Source organism: Anthonomus grandis, chromosome 24 (assembly GCF_022605725.1).
Source record: "Anthonomus grandis grandis chromosome 24, icAntGran1.3, whole genome shotgun sequence".
Lineage (NCBI taxonomy): Eukaryota > Metazoa > Arthropoda > Insecta > Coleoptera > Curculionidae > Anthonomus > Anthonomus grandis.
Genome location: NC_065569.1, coordinates 2,737,856 through 2,762,404, shown reverse-complemented (window position 1 = coordinate 2,762,404; position 24,549 = coordinate 2,737,856).

Here is a 24,549-nt window from a genome sequence, read left to right as displayed (position 1 = left end):
TTGACAAGAAGGAATTAAATATTCCGAATGAAAAAAATCTTCCTAATGATGAAAATGGAAAAGCTATGCCGTTTGTGCTCGTGGGAGATGAAGCTTTTGCTCTCTCAAAATTCGTTTTGAGGCCATATCCAAGCAGAAATTTAACCGTAAAACAACGAATCTTTAATTATAGACTTTCGAGGGCACCTAGAATGATAGAATGTACATTTGGAATTTTAGCCAACAAGTGGCGTATACTCCACAGGCCTCTAGATACCCAAGTTGAATTTAGCGACTCCATTACAAAAGCATGCTGTATTTTACACAATTATGAAAACTTGATGGACTAAATTTTGAAGACACCTTTTATGAATGTCCATTGGAAGATATTCCTGCTCTTGGACTAAGGAGCAACAATGAAGGGTATACAGTTAGAGATTATATTGCAAATTACTTTATTTCTACTCAAGGATCTGTTCCTTGGCAATATGATAAGATTTAAAAATTTATGTTCTGGTCTTTTATGAATATACAGGGTGTTTTTTAAGTTGAGGTTTTTCTTTTAACACTAAGTATATAGAACGCAAGAAAATAAGAACTTTTATAAGAATAAAATTTTGTCTTAAATTGTCTTGTTTCTGAGATACAGGGTCTTCACGTTTTACATTTTGCTAACTTAAACACACTGTATTTTGGAGGAAAGCAATTTCGATGATAAAAAATGTGATTATAAAAAACTTTATTTTTTATTTAAATGCAATGAATATTTTTATTATTTGGCAGAACAAAAATTTGTAATTTTTTAGGCCATTTTTATTTAACATGTTTTTTCATTCATAACCGAGAAATCGATTATTAAAAAAAAACTTTTATAATTTGTGATTTAAAAACGACATTTTGTAGGTCAAAATAAGAACAAAAGTTCCTATAAACAGATGACCTAAATTCCTTAGTCTCCTAGCAAAATGAAAAATTTTTACACCCTGTATCTCAGAATCAAGACCTTTTTGGACAAAATTTTATTCTTATAAAAGTTTTTATTTTCTTACATTCTATATAGTGTTAAAATGTAAACCCCAAATTTAAAAACACCCTGTATATGTTTGAATAATTCTGTAGGTATGTTGAATCTGTGACTTGATAAACATAAAATAATTTGGTAAAACTTACCTTTTTCATTCTTTTCCTTATCCCCAAGTTCATTCCAATTCTCAATGAATTTTTCACATAATTCAGTCCATAATTTTTTCTTTAGATTTTTATCTGAATATTCTTTTTGTTTCGTATTGTACAATGCTGGTCGTTTTTCGACTTCCGTCTCTCAAAGAATCCAACAGGTTGGAATTTTTTAGTTGCCGCAACTAAATAATCACCTGTGTGCGGCAGATCATAAATATTATTGTGGTCTATTTTTATGATTAATAAGTTGCCAGTGTGCGGTAGGCCTAATGGTCTTATAATTTTGCAATATGTTTAATTTGAAATGTTAAAGAAAACATAGTAAATTATATTTTTTAAAGGGCAAAAAAATTGTAGGCAAATATTTCTGTTTTACTGTTTTATCACATTTTAAGTAATTTTTATTAATCTTTTAAATGTATTCAATATTAGTATTGGTATTTTCAATCCTATTTAAGTCTATAAAATGGAAATGAAGTTTACATTTAAATTTACATATGACCAACAAGTACTAAAACAGCTAAAAATGCTAAAGTACCAAAAGCCCAATCGCACTATAAGCTGCTAAGAAATGCCCAAGTTATGTTGTGCTAAAACAATAATCCAATCAGGTACATTAAATACTAATTTTATTTTTGTCTGGTTGGTCAATGTCATTAAAGATTTTAATGCCTACTATGAATAGACAAGTTTAATGATTTTATATTTTTGCAATATATTTAATCTGAAATTTTAAAGAAAACAACAAATTACATTATTTGAAGGGCAAGAAAAAATTGTAGGAAAATATTTCTTTTTTTTTCACTATTTTATTACGTCTTAACTCATTTTTATTATCTTATAAATGTATGAAGTATTGGTATAAGGATTTTCAATTTTAGTTTCTAAAATATTAATAACATTTACGTTTAAATACATGACTGGCCAACAATACTTTTAACATCATAATTAAAGTTATCATAATTTGCTATAATGATAAACTATGATTGTCTTATAGCTTTATCTGCAGTACCACTTAACATTAATAGCAACTTAAGTAAATAAAAGGCTCAAACAAAAGTACTCAAACAGCTAAAAATGCTAAAGTACAAAAAGCCCAAACACACTATAAGCTGCTAAACAATGTTTAAGTTATGTTGCGCTAAAACAATAATACAACCAGGTACATTAAATACTAATTTTATTTTTGGCCGTTTGGTCAATGTTATTAAGGATATTTATGTCTAATATATGAGCATACTTATCTTATAATTTTGCAGTCTGTTTAATCTTAAATGTTGTTATTCTTATATTATATTGTATTATCTAAGGGGCAAAAAAAATATAGAAAAATACTTAAAAACAGAATTTAAAAAATATTCTCATAATGTTAATACTTGAGCAATTAACAAAAAAAAATAATATTATACATATAATGGTCAACAAATTACAAAACAATTACAATAATAATCGGCAGAATTCACGTATAGTACAAAGGCTAATACATAAATGAGTACCTACACAAATAGCTAAAAAAACGCTAAAATAAAAGGTACTAAAAGCCTCAAAACAGTACAAAAATTACTGGAAATTGCCGGTTTTATTTTTTATACAATTACGTTCATAATTATGTAGGAATTTTTTTCAAGTTGACCAATCTGATAATATTATTAATTTGTCCTATAAATCCTAAAATGAGAAACCTTAGAAAAAAATTGGCACTAAGAGTATTAACAAATTGAGTATTATTAGTTAAGACATTTCATCGTGATATTATTAATAAAGGCATACTTTTGTTATTTTTAATATCTCTCTAAAGAAAGAATTAAAATATATTTTTATTTCAACAAATAAAAATATATTTTGGCAAATGTTGACTAGTTGGCCCCGCAGCAACATTTGTCTATTGCTTTCGAGAAATTAATCATTTCTTGGATATGCAATACTGATGAGTCCATAATGAGGACGAAACAATACGTTGCTCATCATAGTCTCATAACCTTTTATTTAGGAACCATTTACATCATGATCAACCACTTGCTACCAAATAAGTTATTATAATTTATATTATAATTTAAAGGAAAAACATTCAAAGGACTCAAAAATGGGTAAGAGGATTCATCCAATTGCGACAGGATTTAATGCACAGGAATAAGAAAATAATTACACATTCGAGGGTAGATGGATTTGGTAAGATACCATTAATAGTAAGTACTTGTAAAGTAGTAAAATAAAGTAATCTAAAACTATCCTTTCTTGACCAACATGCAACGTTCTTGGGGATTCGAGTAAGAACAACGAGTTATCTGAAGCCAACACCATACCAAGGGTCGTGTCCTACTAAGTCGTTGTTCACCGATCCCAAGGAACTCACGTTGTGGGGGCCAGCTAAAACTACCCGTCTTAGCTGCTTTATCCACTTAAAATACTCGGATACAGGGCAAATGATAAACTACGAATTCCTCGAACTCGGAACGTAATTTATTCATACTTGAGTTATAAATGATAAAGAAAACAAATAAACACTTCTTACACAGTTATTGGGAGTATTTAACAAACATTAAACTTAAAATTTACATGAGTAATCGCATGATTACAGAGGGCCAAAACACAGCGGCCGCGCGACGTTACTTAATCGTTACCGAATCGATGACAATAGACGACTAACTTATTGTCCGGGGAGCGGGGAAATAACACTTATGTCTAGAGGCTGACCCACTATTCGGAGCGGTGTACTGTGGGTTGCATATAAAACATGATAAAGTGACAGATGATTATCTATTTCTATTCTAACCTCAAAAAAAATTGGTTTCGTGACTTGTATGTTTTTTTTTTCGCGAAAATGTCCGGTACAGAAAGCGGGAGTTGTCTCGAGTGCGGAAAAATATATAAACGTGTTAATGAATTAAGAAGACATGTAAAAAGTAGCCATCCGGAAAACTTAAATTTAATTGCGCCTTTAAAAGTGCTTCAAGGGGATGTTTATAAGTGTCATAAGCCAAATTTAAACTTTCATGTGAAAAAAGTGCACTCAAATGTTCCAGTCTCTTTAAACGTACCTGCTGAAGCTCAAAAGTCAAAACAAAAATATCCATTGTGTAACTTTAATGCCAGCTTAAAAAGGGACTTTGTTAAACATTATGAGACATTTCATAGTATTCCTATACAGTGTGACACAATTCAATTGTCAAATCATGATGAGTTTATGTTGTGGAAGAATAAAACCGAAAATGAGACAACAGCTAGTTTCGTTAAAGAAAAAGGAATGAAGACAGGAGTAATAAATTACATATGCCATCGATCTGGATTTTTTACATCAAAAAGTAAGGGCCAAAGACATCTCAAAACACAAGGTAGCAATAAAATTAATGGGTTCTGCCCTGCCATGATAAAAGTTACCCACAGTGATGGAAAATATGTGGTTAATTTTATAAAAACTCATGTGGGTCACCAAAATACAATTGGGCACCTATTTCTGTCATCTATGGAAAGACATGCCATTGCTACAAAATTAGCCACAAAGATTCCATTTGAAGCTGTTTTGGATGAAGTAAGGGATAGGATTACAGAATCAGACAACTTACAAAGGAAGCATCTTTTAACAAAAAAAGACCTTTACAATATTGAAGCGAGTTTTAACCTTAGATCAACAAAAAATAGTAAGGCACAAAAATGATGCAATTAGTTTAGAATCTTGGGTCAATGAAATGAAAGATAGCTGTGTTTTATTCTACAAGCCTCAAGATGTTACCATGGATGAGTACCCTCAGTTGTGTAGTGATGATTTTATTTTAATAATCATGAATAGTGGTCAACTAAGTACATTTAAGAAGTTTGCAAATGATTGTATTTGTGTTGATGGAACTCATGGTGTTAACAGTTATCAATTTGAGCTTCACACACTGTTAGTCCTTGATGACTTGCGTCAATGATTTCCCTGTTGTTTTTGCATCTCGAGCAGAAGTGATGAAACCATAATGACTTTATTCTTCAATTGTGTAAAGAAAGAAAGTGGGCTTATTGAGGCAAAGGTATTCATGTCATGGCCGATATGTATTACAATGCTTGGTCAAATGCAATGTCAGGGACATAATTCCGGTATGTTTAACTGTCTTTTTTATGTTATAATAATATTATCAATTCATTTGTTAGCTTATATTGCACATGGCATGTTGATCGCGCCTGGAGGAAGAACCTTAATTTGATCAACACCAAAGAAAAGCAGGTAGTTACTATTTTATAGATGACTGTGTACTTTTAAAAATATTCTTTTTTTCAGGAATTGGTCTATAAAAATTTAAGAGTTCTTCTCCAAGAAACAGATCCCTCTGCCTTTGAACAAATGCTAAACAGTTTTTTAAGAAACACTCTTGATGATCCAAGTACTTCAAATGTTGGTCTTTATTTCAAGTCAAATTATGCAAGTAAAGCTATGTCCTGGGCATACTGTTATAGAATGCATTCAGGATTAAACACAAACATGCACATTGAAAGAATGCATCGTACCATCAAGTATATTTATTTTTGTGGGAGAAATGTTAAAAGGCTTGATAAAGCTGTAAATGCCCATACGAGACAAATTATTTGACCGATTAATTATCCTAAACAAAGGTAAACTTTCCTCTAAAATTATTCAGCTCCGGAAAAGGCATAAAACTAGTTTAGATTTAGACATATCTCTAATTACAAGCTTTGAAGACACTTGGCAAGTTGCATCCTCTTCAAAAGCTGAAATGTACAGCATCAATGAAAATGACATTCATTGTGATTGTCAAATTATTTGTACAGATTGCAAAGTATGTATTCACAAATATTCATGCAGCTGCCTTGATTCTGCAATTGCATGGAATATGTGCAAGCACATTCACTTACTTTGTAGGTTTAGGCAACTTGAACAGTCTGAAACACATGTTTCACAGGGATCGTCAGAGGATGGTAAATACATAATATTTTATTTTCTACAGTATAAATTATTATTATCTTTTTTTAATTGCAAACCTTTTAATTTTTTAAATACATTTTTATGAAAATATTATCATGGGTAAAAATGTATAAGACTGTTTAGGAAATTGTACCATCACAATGCATGACAAGCCATTAAAAAATGTCGACCCTGTATATCAGAGGTAAATTTATTTGGAATATGTACTTTCGTTTTTGGGTTGGTGTATGGTTTTATTTGTTTTAGCCTGCTATGTATTATTTATATAATTAAGGAGATTTTTAACTACATTTTTTTTGCATGAATAAAGCACCCAAACCTTTTATTTTATTAAATAAATTTAATGTATACCTATTTCTTACCAAGTGGGGTAAATGAATTATTTGTTTTTAAATTTTACAGTTACCTATAATTGCAAAATTGGTAATTTAACTTGTTATATTTAAAGTAATATGCATGCATTTGGTTTTGGGTGATGGTATTTGCATATTTAATAATATTTTATCTCGTGTTTTATTCTATCCTTATTTTTAAATATACTAATAACTAATAATATATAATATTTTGCATGAAAATTGATTTAATTCAAGTATAAAGTTCTATTTTTGTCATTTTTTTTAATATGAGTTATATTTTTATAGAAAAAGAAATGAAAATTGTTTGTGATGAAAGAGCAGTTGAATCAAAAACTCTTTTTGAAGAACTTGACAATCAATCATCTTTAAAAGGCAAAACATTAACTGTAAGAAAGGAAGAGATGTTGCGACACTTGTATGTTATGGTTAATGGCATTAAAACAGAAGAACAATGGAAAGCTTTGGAAACATTGGTTAATCCAATTGAACCAACTTTGGCAGCAATCAACCAACAGTCCATCAGTAATTTTAAATTGAAAGATGCAACACCAAGTCATTCAAAAATCGTAAAACAGAGAAGGCTGTTTAGCACAAAGAAAAAAAAACAAAAAGAAAGTACCGCTGTCTAAACCTACAAACGAAGAATGGAACACTCTGGCGATAAATTTGCTTAATTGATTAAGCAAATTTCAAAATTTCATTTGTTATCATTATTATTATTTAAACTTGTAGGCTTTTTAAAGTACGGAAAGTTTAACTATATAAATAAATATTCGAATAAAATGCGCGAAGCTTTTTATACGATTGTGGTTTTATTTCATTTTTTAATCAAATTGGTATAATATCAAACAGCCAAATAATTAATTTATATTTTAATTAATAAACATAATAAAAACACAGTTTAATATAATTTGTTTATTTATATTATATTAATAAATACATACTAATAATCTCCCCTATACTATCAAGACTTATATATTGCACCTTTCAAATCTGTAACTATCGAAATAAGGAAGCTGTCTCTTTTTCCATATTTATTTGTCTTTCAGTACTGCAATCAAAATAAGTCTCTTTTTTCTGTATTTATTTGTCTTCCACTGCTGCAATTAAAATAAATATGAGCTAACTTATTAAATAATAACAAAAACTTACCTCAAAACTCATTATTGCACCTAAAATCTCCATCTGTAACTATCGAAATAAGTAAACTGTCTCTTTTTTCGTATTTATTTGTCTTCCACTGCTGCAATTAAAATAAATATAAGCTAGCTTATAAAATAATGTCAAAAACTTACCTCAAAATCCTTATTTAAATTTACACAAAGAGCACTGAATAATTATTATTCCACGATGCGATTTTTTATGTTCAATCAACTGTTTCAATGATTCGAATTGAACCTAAACATTTTTTATACTTATAATATTATTATTTTTGGTGTTCGGAAAAATAATTCTATCAGATTATCTGAGGTTATGTACAGTAGAAAATAAGAGAAGCAACCCACAATACAATATGAAAGCTGTCAGTCTATTATGTTTTATAGGCAACTCACAGTACACCGCTCCGAATAGTGGGTCAGCCTCTAGACATAAGTGAAATAACAGCGCGTAATTATAAATAGATTGACAGATGAGCGCTGTTGCCACTACACTTAAACTAATTATGAAATTAGGGGAAAATAATACTGTCCCGAACACACGTCTACAAGAGATTCGAGAACCGCAAACAGAATTAAATTCATAAAAATATAAGATAGAGAAGGGTAAATAAGAAATAATAAAATTAAACATGGAGAATATTTTAAAGGAGATTTTTTTCATTACAGACCATTCAACTTGGCTTATTGACTGAAGACCGTTTTTTACTGAGAGCGCCTACTGTACAATAATTAAGCTCACGGTACAGTTTCTCCGGGAGAACGTAGACCAGAAAATGTTCCAAAATATAACACATGTATGTAGTATAGACGTATAAATATATGCATTTGAAATAAAACGTTTAATTATTCAATTTTTATGATATATTAATTTATTAATTATACTAATTTTATGATTAAAACTTAAAAAATATTTGAAAATAAATATAATAATTTTTTGGGCCTCCCCTATTGCCCCTCCTTCCTCCCCGGCCACTCCACCCTCCTCTCGGCTCAGCCCTTCCTTCTCTATCGGAAGGGCCCTCATATGGCCCCCTCCCTACGCGCCCCCTAAATATTCGGGCGCGGCCCCTCTGGATTCTTTGATCTATAAAGAAAATAAAATTAAAAATATAAGTGTATTCAATCTATACAGAATATATCACGATCAGCATCGGCTGAAGTTGAAACATTAACGGAATAAGGAACATTGCATTTTAAAAAAAAATTAATAACATATGATATAACAAGCGAAAATATTATTTTTAGCGATGCGACGTTGCTGCTCATACTAAAAGGTAACATCATGTTTGGTGTTGTAAATAAATCACCCTGTATATGCTAACGTTTTTGAGTTTGTGTGTTTTTTTCTGGTGTTGTCCTATGCCAATCTTTAACGATTTTCATTTGATTTCATCGCCATATACGAAAAATGCTATAAAGTTTCGGAAATAAAAAAAAAAATATAAAAAATGAACTTTAATATATTATTATGAAAATGTAAATACGTAAATTATTCTTCTAGTTTTTGAAGTATTTTATTCGTATTTTGTAGTTAAAAGTTGATTAGTGAAATTTATTCAGGGTTCTACTTACGTTTAGCTTAATATTTTCTCTTATAGTCTCTGATGTGTTCCTAAATTTCATTACAATATTATGTATTTATCGCACATGGCTTAAAAAAATCGCTAATTATATTTAACAATAAGCCTAAAAGAGTGACTGAATTTACCAAAATTTCATTTTTATAGATATTTCTTTCCAATTTAATTATTCATCTAAAAACATTTTAGTTCGTTAGATCCCATCCCAATCCCTTATCGATGTTGTCAAATTTTCAAAGAAGTCTGATGTTCCCTTATTTGTAAACGTTTAACTTTGCATCGATCGTGATTCACCTTCATAAGTTTCATAAAATGTAGGAAAAATCGAATAGTTTTTTTTCTCCAAGAGTATTGTCCACAAAGATTAAAATATCCAACTAACCCTCTCTCCTTTGAATTTCCCTCCGCTCTTCCTCTTCTTTTCTTTTTTTTTCTTCCTCCCTCTCTTTACACGCTTCATTTTGTTTTTCTTCTAAAAACTGAATAATAGAATCATTAGTTATTTTTAATGAAATCATGTAATAGTTATTTTAAATAATGCATTAGACGTAGATAGAAAACGATCCAAAAGATTTTTTTTTGAAGATTTCATTGCTGTGATAAAAAACCTTATCAAGATGAAGCACTGTATTTTTGTCGAAGTATTAACGCTTACATCGATAAGAATAATACGTTCCAGTACATTGAAATTGAGCGAAAAGCATATTCTATAACAATGAGTACAAGGGCGAAATAAGCAAAATTTTATCAGAATTTTAAAATTCGCACATATTATATACGATACTCTTTCTATGACTATGCTATTTTAATTTAAAATCAATTTATTTATCATTCACAGTTGTATGAAATGTTTAGCTTTTTATATTCAGATATATATACCTTATTTAATGATTTAAAACATAATTGTTGGTGATGATGGTATAAAAGTAAAAACAGGATAGTTTTAGATAGCGCCCAGGCTCACTCATATCGTATTTTAAAAGAAATATTAAACATTTTAGACAATTTAAATGTCAACAAATACAATTATATAGAGATAATAATTTAGAGATAATTTTAATATAAAGCAAATTACGAAAGAATATGCAATTATTTAATTCTGTGATGTAGTAAAATATATAATTTAATTAGATGATAAATGCACCAAGTCTATAGTTTATTTTGGTAGAATATACTTATATAAGCTAACGCTTATACTTACTACATAATTAATTAGTTATACTACTATAAAATCGTATATTTCCTTGGAGAAATAAAGCTTTTTTTTTACAAAAACAAAAGTGAGAATAAATATTCTTGCACTGATTACGAAATGAAATCATGCCTTTATTAAAAACTAAATCCAAGTGCATTTATTTTGTATGATGAGCTAAATAATAACTACTTAAATCTGATTCTTGTATGAAACTATAAAGCATACCCCGATTCCTGCGAATCATATAAAACAAATCTGATATTCAAGACATAAACTTTTGACGAAATTAAATAGCTGATAAATAAAACTTAATTAATATAATAAGTAATTATATTATCGAAAACTAAAGTCGCAAAAAAGAAATTATGTTAGAGTAATTGAGCAAAATTAATTATTACCTTACCATATCAACCAAATATTTAAAAAAAAAAAACATATTTAATGTAACATCATTCACTAGCCATGTGTATATTAAAGAATTACTTATAAATAAGACGTAACATACCTTTAGCCGCTCGGCCATATAGTTTATGCCCTGTAGGACATGGTCTAATTGCCCTTGTAAGGCCTGCAAGTCATTTTTGGGCGGAGGGGGCTGCACACTACCCGATGACGTATCTATGCAAAAATGAAATAATAATAAATATAAATATCCGAAAACTTTTTTATGTTTAGTTTACAACAATTTTTTCTTAATAAATATGGCATACTTAAAAAAAAAAAACTTTCGCTTTGTATTCCTAAAAGCAGACGAATGAACAGTTTTGCTACAAAATTTTCGTGCAAATTAAAATAAGCATCTTCTATCCAATATATATTTACTTACATAATAATATATTTTTATTATTTTACCAAAATATGTTAATAGTCACAATGCATTATTACAAAAATTATAAATACTTACTGGCTTCCTGATCCATAGGTTGTTGTGGGTTTTCTTCTGCCATTTTATTTTCATAAATTACAGAATGAACAATGTTGTATAGTCTGGCAAGTGGATCTGAAACAGCGGCAGGAATGTGGGCCAAAATATTCGACGTTGCCACGTTTAACCTCAAAACGTAATTGTGCGAAACTTACATTCTAATAATATGCAATATAAGATTTTTTACAATAACAAGATATAGAGGGTAAAATATTAAGAATTAAAATCTAAATAGTTATTCCATTTTGGCTTTAATACGCAATTGTTTTACCATTAAATATGATACAATTAAATGTTTGTCCAAAAAATGGATCATGTTTAGTAAATCTGGCAACATTACGTTACACCTCTACATTCCTACGTCTACTCCTCTACTTCTTGTATAATAGGGGTCAGCCATTATGAACCTGAACGCTTGTGATTGGTTTCCCTCGCCGCACGTGTTTTTGTTATGAATTATTTCGACAGTTCATTGGACAGGGTCTTTGTCACCTGTTTACAATGCTTGCTGCCGTTTCAAAACATTGATTACTATTGAAGGGTGGACAGTGGCGTAGGTTTTATTGTTGATTTTTGGATTCCGTTTATTTTATATGTTATTTATTATTTTGTTTTATTTGTGGCTATTAATTAAAAAAACTAATATTAGTGTTGTATATACCTAAGTAGGTAGTGTAATTTTCTTAGGTTTGGAGTTTCACTGTTTTATTACTTACATGAAATACCTATTATTTAATTTTTTAGTTTGTTTTATTATTGTCTACATATATACGAATAATAACATTTATTATAATGAATAAATTCACTGAGGTCCTTCATAGTCAAACGAGGGAAGTGATAGCAAACGTACAGGTAAGTTATAATAATTTATTTAAAAAAAAGTGAAATACATTGTGCCTCTTAAAAAAACAGTAGTTTATATTATATTTTATTGCTTTTTGTATACCAACTATGCATTCAAAATGTTGTTATTAGGATTTGCGATGAAGAAGCTGCAAATAATTCGATGAAATTGCCTCTTAAGCGTAAGCTTGATCGCGTTTCCCTTTATACCGGAGTCTCCGTATCATCTGTGAGAAAAATTCACAAGGAAGATGAAGAAAGGCGACAAAATAACCCTGATGAAATGTTAGCCAGTCCAGGGAAAAAACGGCCACGGAAAACTGTCGTCGAAAAAGATGACAGTTTTCATTTTCAAATAGTTAGGCATTGTATCACCAGATTTTACCTGGAATATAAACATTATTTACTTGGACGAAACTTGGGTGGATAACGATTTGACGTTCAATAAATGTTGGCAGAGCGATACGGTTACTGGTGTTTTAAAAAATGATAGTTCAACGGGTAAGCATACAATACAAAACAGTGTGTATAAGTTACAGTCATATATTTTTTCACGGGCAAGGACCCGTTAAATTTGAGAAATATATATATTTTAAATGATATTTTAGCTCGGCTAATAATTGTTCATGCAGGTTCCGACAAGGGTTTTGTGGACAATGCCTGTTTAATATTTAAAGTCGGATTGGCCATGGCCACAGGTGATTACCATGGCCAAATGAATAGGGAAAATTTTACTAGATAGCTCACGGAAAAACTTCTCCCAAATATACCTGCCAATTCGGTAATAGTGTTAGACAATGCTCCTTATCATTCGGTGCAGGAGGATAAAACCCCAACAAAATCCTCTTTAAAAAGAGATATAATCGCCTGGTTAACTAAGAAAGGTAGCTATAAACTAACATTACTAGTAATGCTTGACTATAGCAAGGCCTTTGATACTCTCAACCATGATTTATTTTTATTTTAGAGACTGTCTTATCCACAAAAAGTATCGCCATCAGCTTGGCCCCCCCTCCTCGGGTTACAATCTCCGAACAACCTTCTCTTTACCTCTGCCTATCCCAAAAAGTGAGCAGATTAAGTCCTCTTTTGTGTACGGGGGCAGAAGGCTTTTTAACCACCTACCCCTTATATAAGGCTAATAAATTGTGAAAAACGTTTTAGGAAAAATATAAAGAAACTCTTGCTTGCTAAAGCATTTTATTCTGTAGACGAGTTTTTAAATACAATTTTTTGACAGTGAAGAGTTTTGCGCAGCGTAATGTGAATTCTTACTACCCTTTCTTTGGGTGTGTTCTATATTATATGTATGTAAGAATTGTTAAAATTTTTATATTTTTGTAAAAGATTATGTTGTCAACTATCTTTAATATTTTATATAATGCTTTGTTAACAACAGATGATGTTACGTAACAATAAAGCTATTTTTGACTTTGACTTTGATTTTTTCATAAATATTTTGTCATTTGTTGGTTTAAGGGAGGGGGCATGCGCGTTGATTGCTAATTATCTTAGAGATTGGTATCAAGCTGTTTCTTATAATGGCGTAGATTCTGGTTTTTTAGAGATTTCTTCTGGCATGCCTCAGAGCTCCATCATCCTTGGGCCAATCCTTTTTTTCAATCTATGTATCAAACATGGCAAAAATATTCATATCATCTAAGTAGCACTATTATGCTGATGATACTCAAATATATCTCTCATTTGAACCAGGTGAAAGTTCCCAAGCAGTGGCTGCCATTAATTATGACCTTGCCAGCATTTACGAGTTTTCTAAAAATCATTGCTTACAATTAAACTCTATAAAATCAGCATTTATGCTGTTTGGGGGCAAGGGTAGCCGTATGTGTTTTTTACAGTATTATAGGGACCTAATTCATATCAATAACGAGCCTATAAAACACGTCGAGCACTGCAAGAGCTTGGGTTTGATTCTGGATAGTGACCTGCGATTCACGCAGCACGTAAATTCATGTATTCAAAAAGGATTTTTAAACCTTAAAAATATTTATACACATCGTTACGTTTTAAATAGAAAAACAAAAATTCTACTGTGTGATTTGCTGGTCCTATCTCAGCTTAATCATTACGATGCAGTGTATGGTCCATGCTTGAGAACTGCTGAAGAGAGTAGAATTCAGAAACTCCAAAATGCGTGCCTTAGATTAATATATGGCATAAGAAAGCGCAACCCCATAAAACACAAGCTTAAGGAAACCAGGTGGTTGACTATACTTTTATTTTATTAATTGAAACTTCCTTTTTTAAAAACAATACGTTTAATTAAAAAGAAGAATACAATTAAAGCAACTTACAAACTAACATGAAGTTTGCTTAAAGACTACCGTTTAATGACTAATTCGCGCCTGCAAAGCAACTGGTATATATATAAAATAAATGCTGAACAAGCTGGATGAAGCGAAAGAGAATGAATAAAAATATACATAGGCATAAATGGCCATATAACTCCTCCCCTCTTTAGGTCTCAGAAAACCGGGGTTGGTTTTTGAGGGATGTTAATTCTATGTCCATTTTTACATTATTCCTATGTTTCCTACAATAGTAATAATACATACATGCTACAAGAATAATTATAATAATTATAATTATCAATAATGTGATTGATAGTCCTGAATTTACAATATCGAAATCTTTCAGAGGGTGTACAGATAATCGCTGAGCGTTCTCTAAATCTTCTTTTATGTTTTCAAGATTGATTTCTGTAAGTTCCAGAGGTTCAATATTTTGTACTAATTGATCGTCAATAGTTATTGAAGGCAATTTAAGTCTTAGACTAATAGTTTCTGGTTCTTGTGAATCATAAACCTTGTCTTTAATTTTTACATTGCATTCCGAAGGAATAATAAGGGATGGTTTATTAAGTGTTTCAATGCTGTGTTGATTTGGACATGTAAGGTAAATGTTTTGTTCTAGAGCTGGAATTACTATGATAGAATTATCACTTAATTGTGTAGCAGATGTATCTGTGTATTTAACAGGTATCATAGGGCAATGGCTTGTCAAGTTAATATTTTGAATGATACAAGGTTCATTCTGGCTCAATAGGTAGTTTTGGCATAAAAACATGTCTTCTATTTTATAACAACTTTCTTTCACGTTGTAAAAATCATTACTTGATCTTAGTAAATAGGGGTTGTTAATTTTTACTATTTGCCTATTAATGGGGATTGGATAAATGTGATAAAACATATAGGGATTATTAGATATTAAAGGGATCCCTACGTAAAATATGATTAGGTCGTTTTTTATGGTTACATCCGCATGTGCGACTTCGTAATATTTGATAATATTATCAAAAGGAATTCTGGTTTTTGGGTCAAGTTTCATAATGATGTCATTTAACTGCTGATATTTAAAAATGCTATGGTGCATGATGTTAATTTCGGCGAAGGTTATCGCGGTTTGTACATTGTTGTATGTCTCATATAATATGCGAATATTATTTTCTACATTGTCGAGTAAGAGAATAAAATAAGATGTTATGGTAGCGGATTGTGTTAACTGTTTCAAATCATTGACCTGGGTCATTAACTTTTGTTGATTGTTTTTAATATTACTCAGCTGTAAGTCTATATCTTTGGTTAAATTTTTAACAATGGTCTGGGTTAAAGAAATATCATGGTGTAATATATTTTGATTGTCTTGCAGGGTTTTAATATATTTATTATAACGTTCTGCATCATCATCGTCTAGGGTTCCAAACAAGAACTTTTGAGCTTTTCCAATGATATTAAATAATCCTCTTTTAAATCTCGTTTGGGGTGTGGTATAATGTTCAATAAATAATTCAATCGATTTTATTTGATCGAATAAGTTATTTGTTCTGGTTAAGAGTAGTTTATATAGGGAATAATAGGGTGATGTTACGCTAATATTGCCAAGGGTCTTATTGATTTGTAATAGGGTGGATTTTGTTATATCTAGGCAATCCTTCATATTAGTTAAATTTACATGATAGTATACATGATGGTAATTGGTAACTATATAACTATTTCCTTGATAGACTGGCAGCAAGGGATTGGTTAATTCTTCTATTTTATATTGAGCGTCTATTCCGATTAGTAGTGGAAGTAATAAGATTATTACAATCCTCATTTCCGTTCCTGAAAAATAATTACGAACGTCGTTTAATATTTTTAGGATGTCTTTGACCTTTAAATTTGGTTATTTTATATTTTGGTTGTAACTTCTGAGGTAATTTCCGCGGAGTACCTACTAGTTGATTAGTAGCTTCGGGAATTTCTGGGTCATTTTCGCGTTTCTTGTTTAGTTTAGATAGAACATTTGCCTTTTTAGCATTTAGTTTTGAATTAATGTTTTCATTTAATTCTTTGAAAATTTCGGCAAGTTCATATACGTAATCAGTTTGCATTTGGTTAATATCTTTTTCGAAATTTAACTGATAGTTCAAGTTTCCTTTAAGAATTTGAAACGGAGTATATTCGTGTGAAGAGTGGATGCTATTATTATAATTTAATATTGCTATATCTACTAATTCTTGTATAGTTTTACTTCTATGATCATTTCTAAGAGCAATAAGGCTTTCCTGAAGGGTTGAGTGGAATCTTTCAACAGGTGAATTCGAGTTGGGGTTATAAGGGGTGGTGAAATGTAGTTCGATTCGATAAGTCTTACATAAATCTTGAATTAAATTACTCTTAAAAGATGTTCCGTTATCTGTTGTTATTTTACAGGGCGTTCCGTGATGTGAAAAGTATTTTATTAAACTTTGACATATCTCTATAGAGGTTTCGTTTATAGGATATGCTGTTGCGAATTTAGAGAAATTATCGATTAGGGTTAAATATTTTTGTCCAGATATGGAATAAATATCCATGTAAATATGTTCAAGAGGTTTTGATCCTGTTGGTGTAGGCTTATAAATTACTTTATATGGATGTCGATCGTATTTTGTCTTTTGACAAGTTTCGCATGTATTTACAAAATTAATTACATCACGCTCTAAGCTTGGCCAATAATATCGTTGTTTGATATTTTTAATATTTTCCGTAATTCCTCGATGTGAAGTTTTCATCGTGTGGTATCTCTCGATAACTTCCTTTTGTTCATTAGGGGTTAAAATGTCTTCTAATAGGGTGTTTGAAATTAATAACTTATACGCGTTATGCTTAAATGTTTCCTGAAATATTCTTATGACCACTGGCTCTAATTCTTTGTTTTGAAAAAACAAACAATAAGTATCGGGTGGTAAGTTGTCTCTGAATAGGATTTGTATTTCATTGGTTATAGGGTTGTTATTTATAAAAATTATAAATCTCTTTTTTGTTTCAAATAATCGATCTTTCTGTATGTATGGCTTTTCTTTAGTTGTCCATTTAAAAATAATTTGGTTTTTAAATGTATTTATCGATTTATTTACATATGGTGCTCCTAAGATTGGGTCTTCTTGTGACGTGTGCACCGTATCTGTTTCTGAGTTGTCTTTCTTGTATTTATCCTTTTCTAGTTGTTCTAATGTCAATTTTTCCAATGAACTAGCTGTGTCTGTTTCTGAATTATCTTTTCCTGGTATATCTACTATTTCCTTTTTACTTGTAGTAGGTTTTGGTGATTCTTGTTGTGGTAGGTTAGGTAGTTCATTAACCTTTGGTTGATCAGCTGGTCTTAATAAAACATTAGAGATTATATTTATTTTCTTTTTTTCTTTCTTTTTCTTTGGTCTTTCAAATAAGTTTTCTTGTGTATCAAAGAAATGTTTTATCTTATCGTGCCATGTATATTGGTCGTAATCTTCGTTATCTTCACAAGTTGCTGACATATGCGTGGGTGATGGTTTTCTTATTTCCATAGGATGAATTTCTCTTGGTGGTCTAGAAAGTGCATCGGCATTGACGTTGTGTTTTCCTTTTTTATATTGGATGGTATATTCGTATTCTTGGAGTTTTAATCGCCATCTTACCAATTTTGAATTTGGTTCCTTAATCGAAAATAGCCACTGAAGTGGTTTATGATCTGTCACGATGGTAAATTTTCGACCAAATAAATATGGACGGAAGTATTTTGTTGCCCATACAATTGCCAATAATTCTTTCTCTATTGTGCTATAATTACATTCTGCTGTGTTTAGCGTTCTACTTGCATAAGAGATAGGTAAATCTGATCCGATGGATCCTTGAGATAAAATTGCTCCTATTGCATATTCTGATGCATCAGTTGTCAAGATGAAAGGTTTACTAAAATCTGGGTACTGCAATATTGGATCGTTTGTTAAAATGTTTTTGCATAATTCAAAAGATGTACGAAATGCCTTATCGTGGACTATTTTTGCGTTCTTTTTTAAGCAGTTTGTCAATGGTTTTGTAATTTTTGCGAAGTCTTTTATGAATTTCCTATAATATCCAATGAGACCTAAGAAGGATTTAATTTCTTTTGGTGTATTTGGTATTTTAAAGTTTTTAACAGCTTCTATTTTGCGAGGGTTGGGTTTGACACCTTCCGCAGTTACTATATGTCCTAAGAATTCGACTGTTTTTTGTAGGAATTCTGACTTATCTAGTTGTATTTTCATATTGTGCGACATAAGTCTTTCAAATACTAATTTTAAGGAATTCATATGTTCTTGTAAGCTGGTAGAGAAAATTATAATATCATCCATGTAAACTAAACATATTTTTCCTAATAAACCACGTAATATGTTGTCCATTGTACGTTGAAATGTAGCAGGTGCATTACTTAATCCGAATGGCATGCGTGTGTACTCATAATGTCCATGTTCGACATTGAATGCAGTTTTTGGGATGCTTTTAGGGTCCATTTCTATTTGATGGAAGCCGCTAGCAAGGTCTAATGTGGTAAAGTAGTTGCATTTTCCTAATTTGTCCAATATATCAGTGATGTTAGGTATTGGATATCTGTCACTGATCGTCTTCTCATTCACTTTTCTATAGTCAATCACCATTCTCCATTTCTTTTGTCCTGTTGCATCTAACTTCTTTGGTACTATCCATACTGGTGAACTCCATGGCGAATTAGATGGTTGAATTATTCCGCTGTCTAACATTTGTTCTATTTGTTTGTTTATTTCCTCTTTATGAATATAGGGATACCTGTAATTTTTTGTATATACTGGAATTTCATCTTTGGTGTTTATAACGTGTTTAACTTGACTAGAGAATGTTAGTATGTCTCCAGGTTTATGTAAAATGCTACTATATTTGTTAATTAATTTAAAGAGTTGTTCTCGTTCCTCTTTATTTAAGTGTTCATGACGTAACAAGGTTTTTAAATCTAATGGTTCTGTACATTTAGATTGACTAGAATTTTCGCCTATTTGTATATTAAAGATTTCAAAGTTGTTAAGTTCGATTGGTTCAATTGGAAATCCATTATCTAAGTTTCCTTCTAAAGCTATGTATCTTTTCGAACGATTATAAATATCTACAGTATAGGAACTTTCTTTAATTGTAACAAGAGTGGGTTGAATTTCAATTTCACCGTCTAGTCTCTGGTGGTATTTCGACAATAAATTTTTCAAAATCCTGTCTATACTTAAATGGAATAGTTAAATAATCATTGTATAGGGTTTGATTTTGTAGATCGATATTTAGATTTAATTTACGAAGATCTTTTATACCTAAAATTCCATCAAAGTAATCATGAAAAGAGTATAGAATAAATTCGATGGGTTCTGAAATAGCAAAGCTTGCGAATAAGGGTATAAGAGCTTTATATTTAGCTTTTTGCGAACCTGTACATGTTTGCAGGGTGCTAATATAAGGTCTTATGGTTTCTGGGAAAAACATTTCTACTATGGAGGGTCTAAGTAATGAAGCATGTGAGCCTGTATCTATTAATAAACGAATCTTAAAATCAGGGCTCTTGATTTCTATAAAGGGTAGTTTATTTACTTGAAAGCTATTTAATGTTAAGCATGGTTTTGTTTCTTCGAGGCTTGGATATGAAAATTTTCGAATTGATCTGTTAAATCTTCTTCATAAGATTGTAATTGATTATTATCGAGGTTTTCATAGTCTTGCTCATAGTCACAAAAATCAGAAAAATTAGGGTTATCATGATTAATAGAGTAATCATCTTGAGGGTAAGGGAAATTTAAATCAGTATTTTCAAGATGAGCTAAATCGTGTCTCATTTGAGGTTGAGGAATTTTTCTTGGTTGAACACTCACTCCGGACATAGGTTTTGGAAATTGAGATTTATCTGAGGTATATTGTATACCTGACATTGGTTGTGGAAATTGATTTTCATTTTGTTGGGGGTTTCTTTGAGAGAAATCTTGATTTTGTGGACCTTGGGGTCTGACAAAGTTTTGATTCTGTTGTCTATAATTGGGATTAAATGGTCTATAATTACCATATTGATTCTGAGGTTTTGGAATCTGACTTGGGTAATGTTTATTTTGATTGTGATTGTGTTGTGTTCTCTGTATATTATTTTGAGGTTGATTTAAAGGTTTTTGTGTATTTTGTTTGTGTGGGTTGTGATTTTGTAAATAGTTATTTTTAAAATGATTCTGACTGATTAATATTTCATAATTAGTAATTATGTCAATTGCCTGATCTAGAGTTTGAGGGTTTTGCACTATCAATAATGTTCTCAATTCACTAGAGATATTAGCAAGAAGATTTTGAGTTGCTGTAAGCTCGTTTTGATTTATAAGTATAGTTCTAGCTTCTATATTATTTATTTCTGAGCAAATTTTATTATTAATTTTATTTACTAAAGCTTTTAATCTTTGAATGTAGTCATTTGTTGACTCATTCTTTCTAGTAAGGAAAATCAATTGTTGTTGTAGATTTGCTCTAGTTATAGGGTCACTAAATTTTTGTTGTAAGGCTAATTTAATTTCATCCCATGAATTCAAATCGCTTCTAGTAAGTAAAAAGTCTTCTGCTTCTCCTATGATTTTACTCTTAATAGCTAAAATAACATATTCCTGTTGCGATGGATCTGCATTGTAATATCTTGTATGAAATAAGTTAATTTGGTTAATGAAAGTATCTAACCGTGATGGCGTACCGTCAAACGTTTTCAAAAGAGTTACAGTGGATCGCAAAGCATCAGCCATATTGTTATTATCTGATTTCAAATTAAAATCTAAATTATTTACAGTGGAACTTTCTGCAAAATTTTCGTTATTTACAAGACCTAGGGTTACTAAGCTATTCGCAGAAATTTCAGCGTATTGTTGTTCTAAACCTAAATTGCTAGAATCGTTTTCAAAAATTGTAGTTTCAGTACTACGACGACTAACTCTTGGATAAGTTATATCACTTAACCGATCATTAAATTTTTTCATTTATAAAACATGTGTTTCAATCTTAATTAACAAGAGGTACAACTATAAGAAACAATTCTGTAAACACTTACAATTGAAAGTTTCTCAGTTTCGTTCTTGTATCAACCGTCTGCTGCTGCTGCTGTAGATGGTTGTAGTGGACACTAGCATACGCCAAATTGTCCTACTGGCCTCTCACAATGGCGAACCAATAATTGAGATGATCTGCCAGGAGCCAAAAATGTAGTCTTGTTGCCTGAGATGTTCTAGATCCTTCTTTAACTGTTGAAACAGACGAGCGTTGAACTCAATCGATCGGATGTTATCACATACACTAAGTATCTAGTACTACTGACTATAAGATACTAGTAAGCACTGATAACTATCACTTAGCACTGACACTAGCACTCACGTACTCACTGAGTATTCGCGTACTCAATTTTCGTGTTACTCGAAATGGATCAACTTTCCGCTCTTAAAGGATCCTACCGACTGCGCCACTTTTATTTTATTAATTGAAACTTCCTTTTTTAAAAACAATACGTTTAATTAAAAAGAAGAATACAATTAAAGCAACTTACAAACTAACATGAAGTTTGCTTAAAGACTACCGTTTAATGACTAATTCGCGCCTGCAAAGCAACTGGTATATATATAAAATAAATGCTGAACAAGCTGGATGAAGCGAAAGAGAATGAATAAAAATATACATAGGCATAAATGGCCATATAACTCTATGCACAACAGAAGGATTATTCACGCATCTTCAATGTTTTTTAAAATAATTAATTTAAGATCTCCACCTTACTTATATAATAAAATAAAATTTCGCACAGATGTTCACAATATTAATACCCGGTACAAAGGAAGGCTAACACCTCCGATTCACTCAACTGAAACTTATAAAGGATAATTTTCTTACCAAATTTCAAAAATTATAAATAGCTGCCAAACTAATACCGAAAACATTTTTAGCTTATATTCTTTAAAAAAATACATTTTTAAGAAGTTATTGGGGGAACAATCAAGCATAATTTAGTGATTGTTTCGTTTCTTTTTTTATTTTTGTACTTTCTTTTCTCTATTCCGATGATGATAACAAAACCAATTAATGCAATAGACTATAATATATTATGATATACATACATATAACAGACTGTATCTTTTGCTTTGTGATGTGTTTTGTTTGTGGGGTTCAACAACTTAATTAAGCCTTTTGAACTGATAAATTTTAAATATATAAATGTACCTACATAATATGTACATACACGGTGAGCTAATGAAAACTTTCCACCTCGGTTTCTTCAGATATTTTCTTTTAAAGAAAATTTTTGATGATCGTTTTTTGACTTCAGGCGAACAAATTTATTTGGTATTTTCAATCCCTTAACTCTAACCCGCATGCGGGGTTGGGGTTGATAGTCACCCCTGCGTGGGGTTAAAGTTAAGGGGTTAAAAATACCAAATAAATTTGTCCCTTGCAGTCTAATATCGATTGGCAAAACATTTTTTTTTTTAGAAAATGGCTGATAAAAATGGGGTGGAATAAGGTTTATCCTGTATATTATTATGTATTACCACAGATTTAACGAGACAAACAGATACGTAATCTTACGGCGGTATATGGAACACGGTGTTTGGCGGCGTTTCGATCGAGCGATCAGTTATATTCTCAATATTTTAAATTTTGCTTCTCTCGCGGCAATACTATATTAGACCACGTTGCCAGATTATAAGCCATATGTGAATTATTAGGATAGAATCTCTCCTAATATCTACAGACGCGATTTATTGATTTGATTGTTTAGTCGAAGTACGTACGCTGCCCGGCCAAACTAAAAAGACTTTCTCGTCTTTTTCGTGGGTTGCGATGCCGTGAATATCAACATACCTACATATTGAAGTTGTTATATTATAACTTATTAGATGGATGGATGGATGGATGGATGGATTTGGAGGTGTTATATTAACTTATTAGATGTTATTTGGTGGTAAAGTACCATAGACATATAAATAAGGAGAGACGCAACTGTTTACATTTTCGGCCGCACATACATCTTTTTAGCAACAAAGCAACGTTGCCCGCCTTCTAAAAACGTCCTAGTATCCATTTACGCGGTACTCTAAAACGTCGATCAATATTTCGTTTACAGATAACGACTTGAAACATAGCGCGGTCGTCACTCCTCCCCTTCGTAATAAAATTTGGGATTTCATTCATGTTTGGCGTTGCAGTGTTGCTTTGTGTTTTGTTTCCCTTTTAGTGTTTTTTCGTGATATTTGACATTTTTATATTAAAAAAACTATTGAAAAACAATTTGTGATGGTTCGGCAGTGTGTAGTTTGCAAAAAAATGGACTATTCTGATCCAGAACTTATATTTCGGAGGTAAGTGAAATCCCGTTCGTCGCCATTATCTTTTTTCTCAATGCCGTAACAGTGACGTGCCTACCAACTCTTTATTTATTGAATTTTAAAAATGAGCAATTTACATGAAATTTAACACTTTAGTATTGCCAATTATAAGCTATATAATTTATAATGTTTAAAAAAAAACATATTTCAAGGGTATATACTTAGTAAATAGCTCTTTATGTAAATAATAAATATTTTTTATGATTTATGACTTTTTAAGTTAACATCAACCTTTATTTAATTTCATTGATATTCCTACTTATATTACCCTAATTCTTGGTAAAATATTTATTATTGTTATTAAGTAATTCCATATTGCACTAGATTGTCAAAATTGTTTATAGTTGGTGTACATGACAAACAAAACAAATAAATTGTCATTATAAAAATTATTATAATAGCTATTAGGTTGTATTTTTCTTTTCCCATTTTAGGTTTCCTATAAATTTGGAAAGGAGGGAGAGGTGGTCTTTAATTTTGGGTCTATGTAATCAGGCAATTACAAAGTACTCCCATATTTGTTCAAGCCATTTTGATCCTAGTGATATCATGATCACACAAATAACAGGCCGAAAGCAAATTAGGCCAAATGCTGACCCTCAGTTTCATCCTTCGATTTTCTTGGATCCTCCATCTTGCAGGTACGTATTTTTTTTTATATAAATAGGACATAATATACCTATACAATTCAAACTTTTCCTATAATATATTGTTTATAA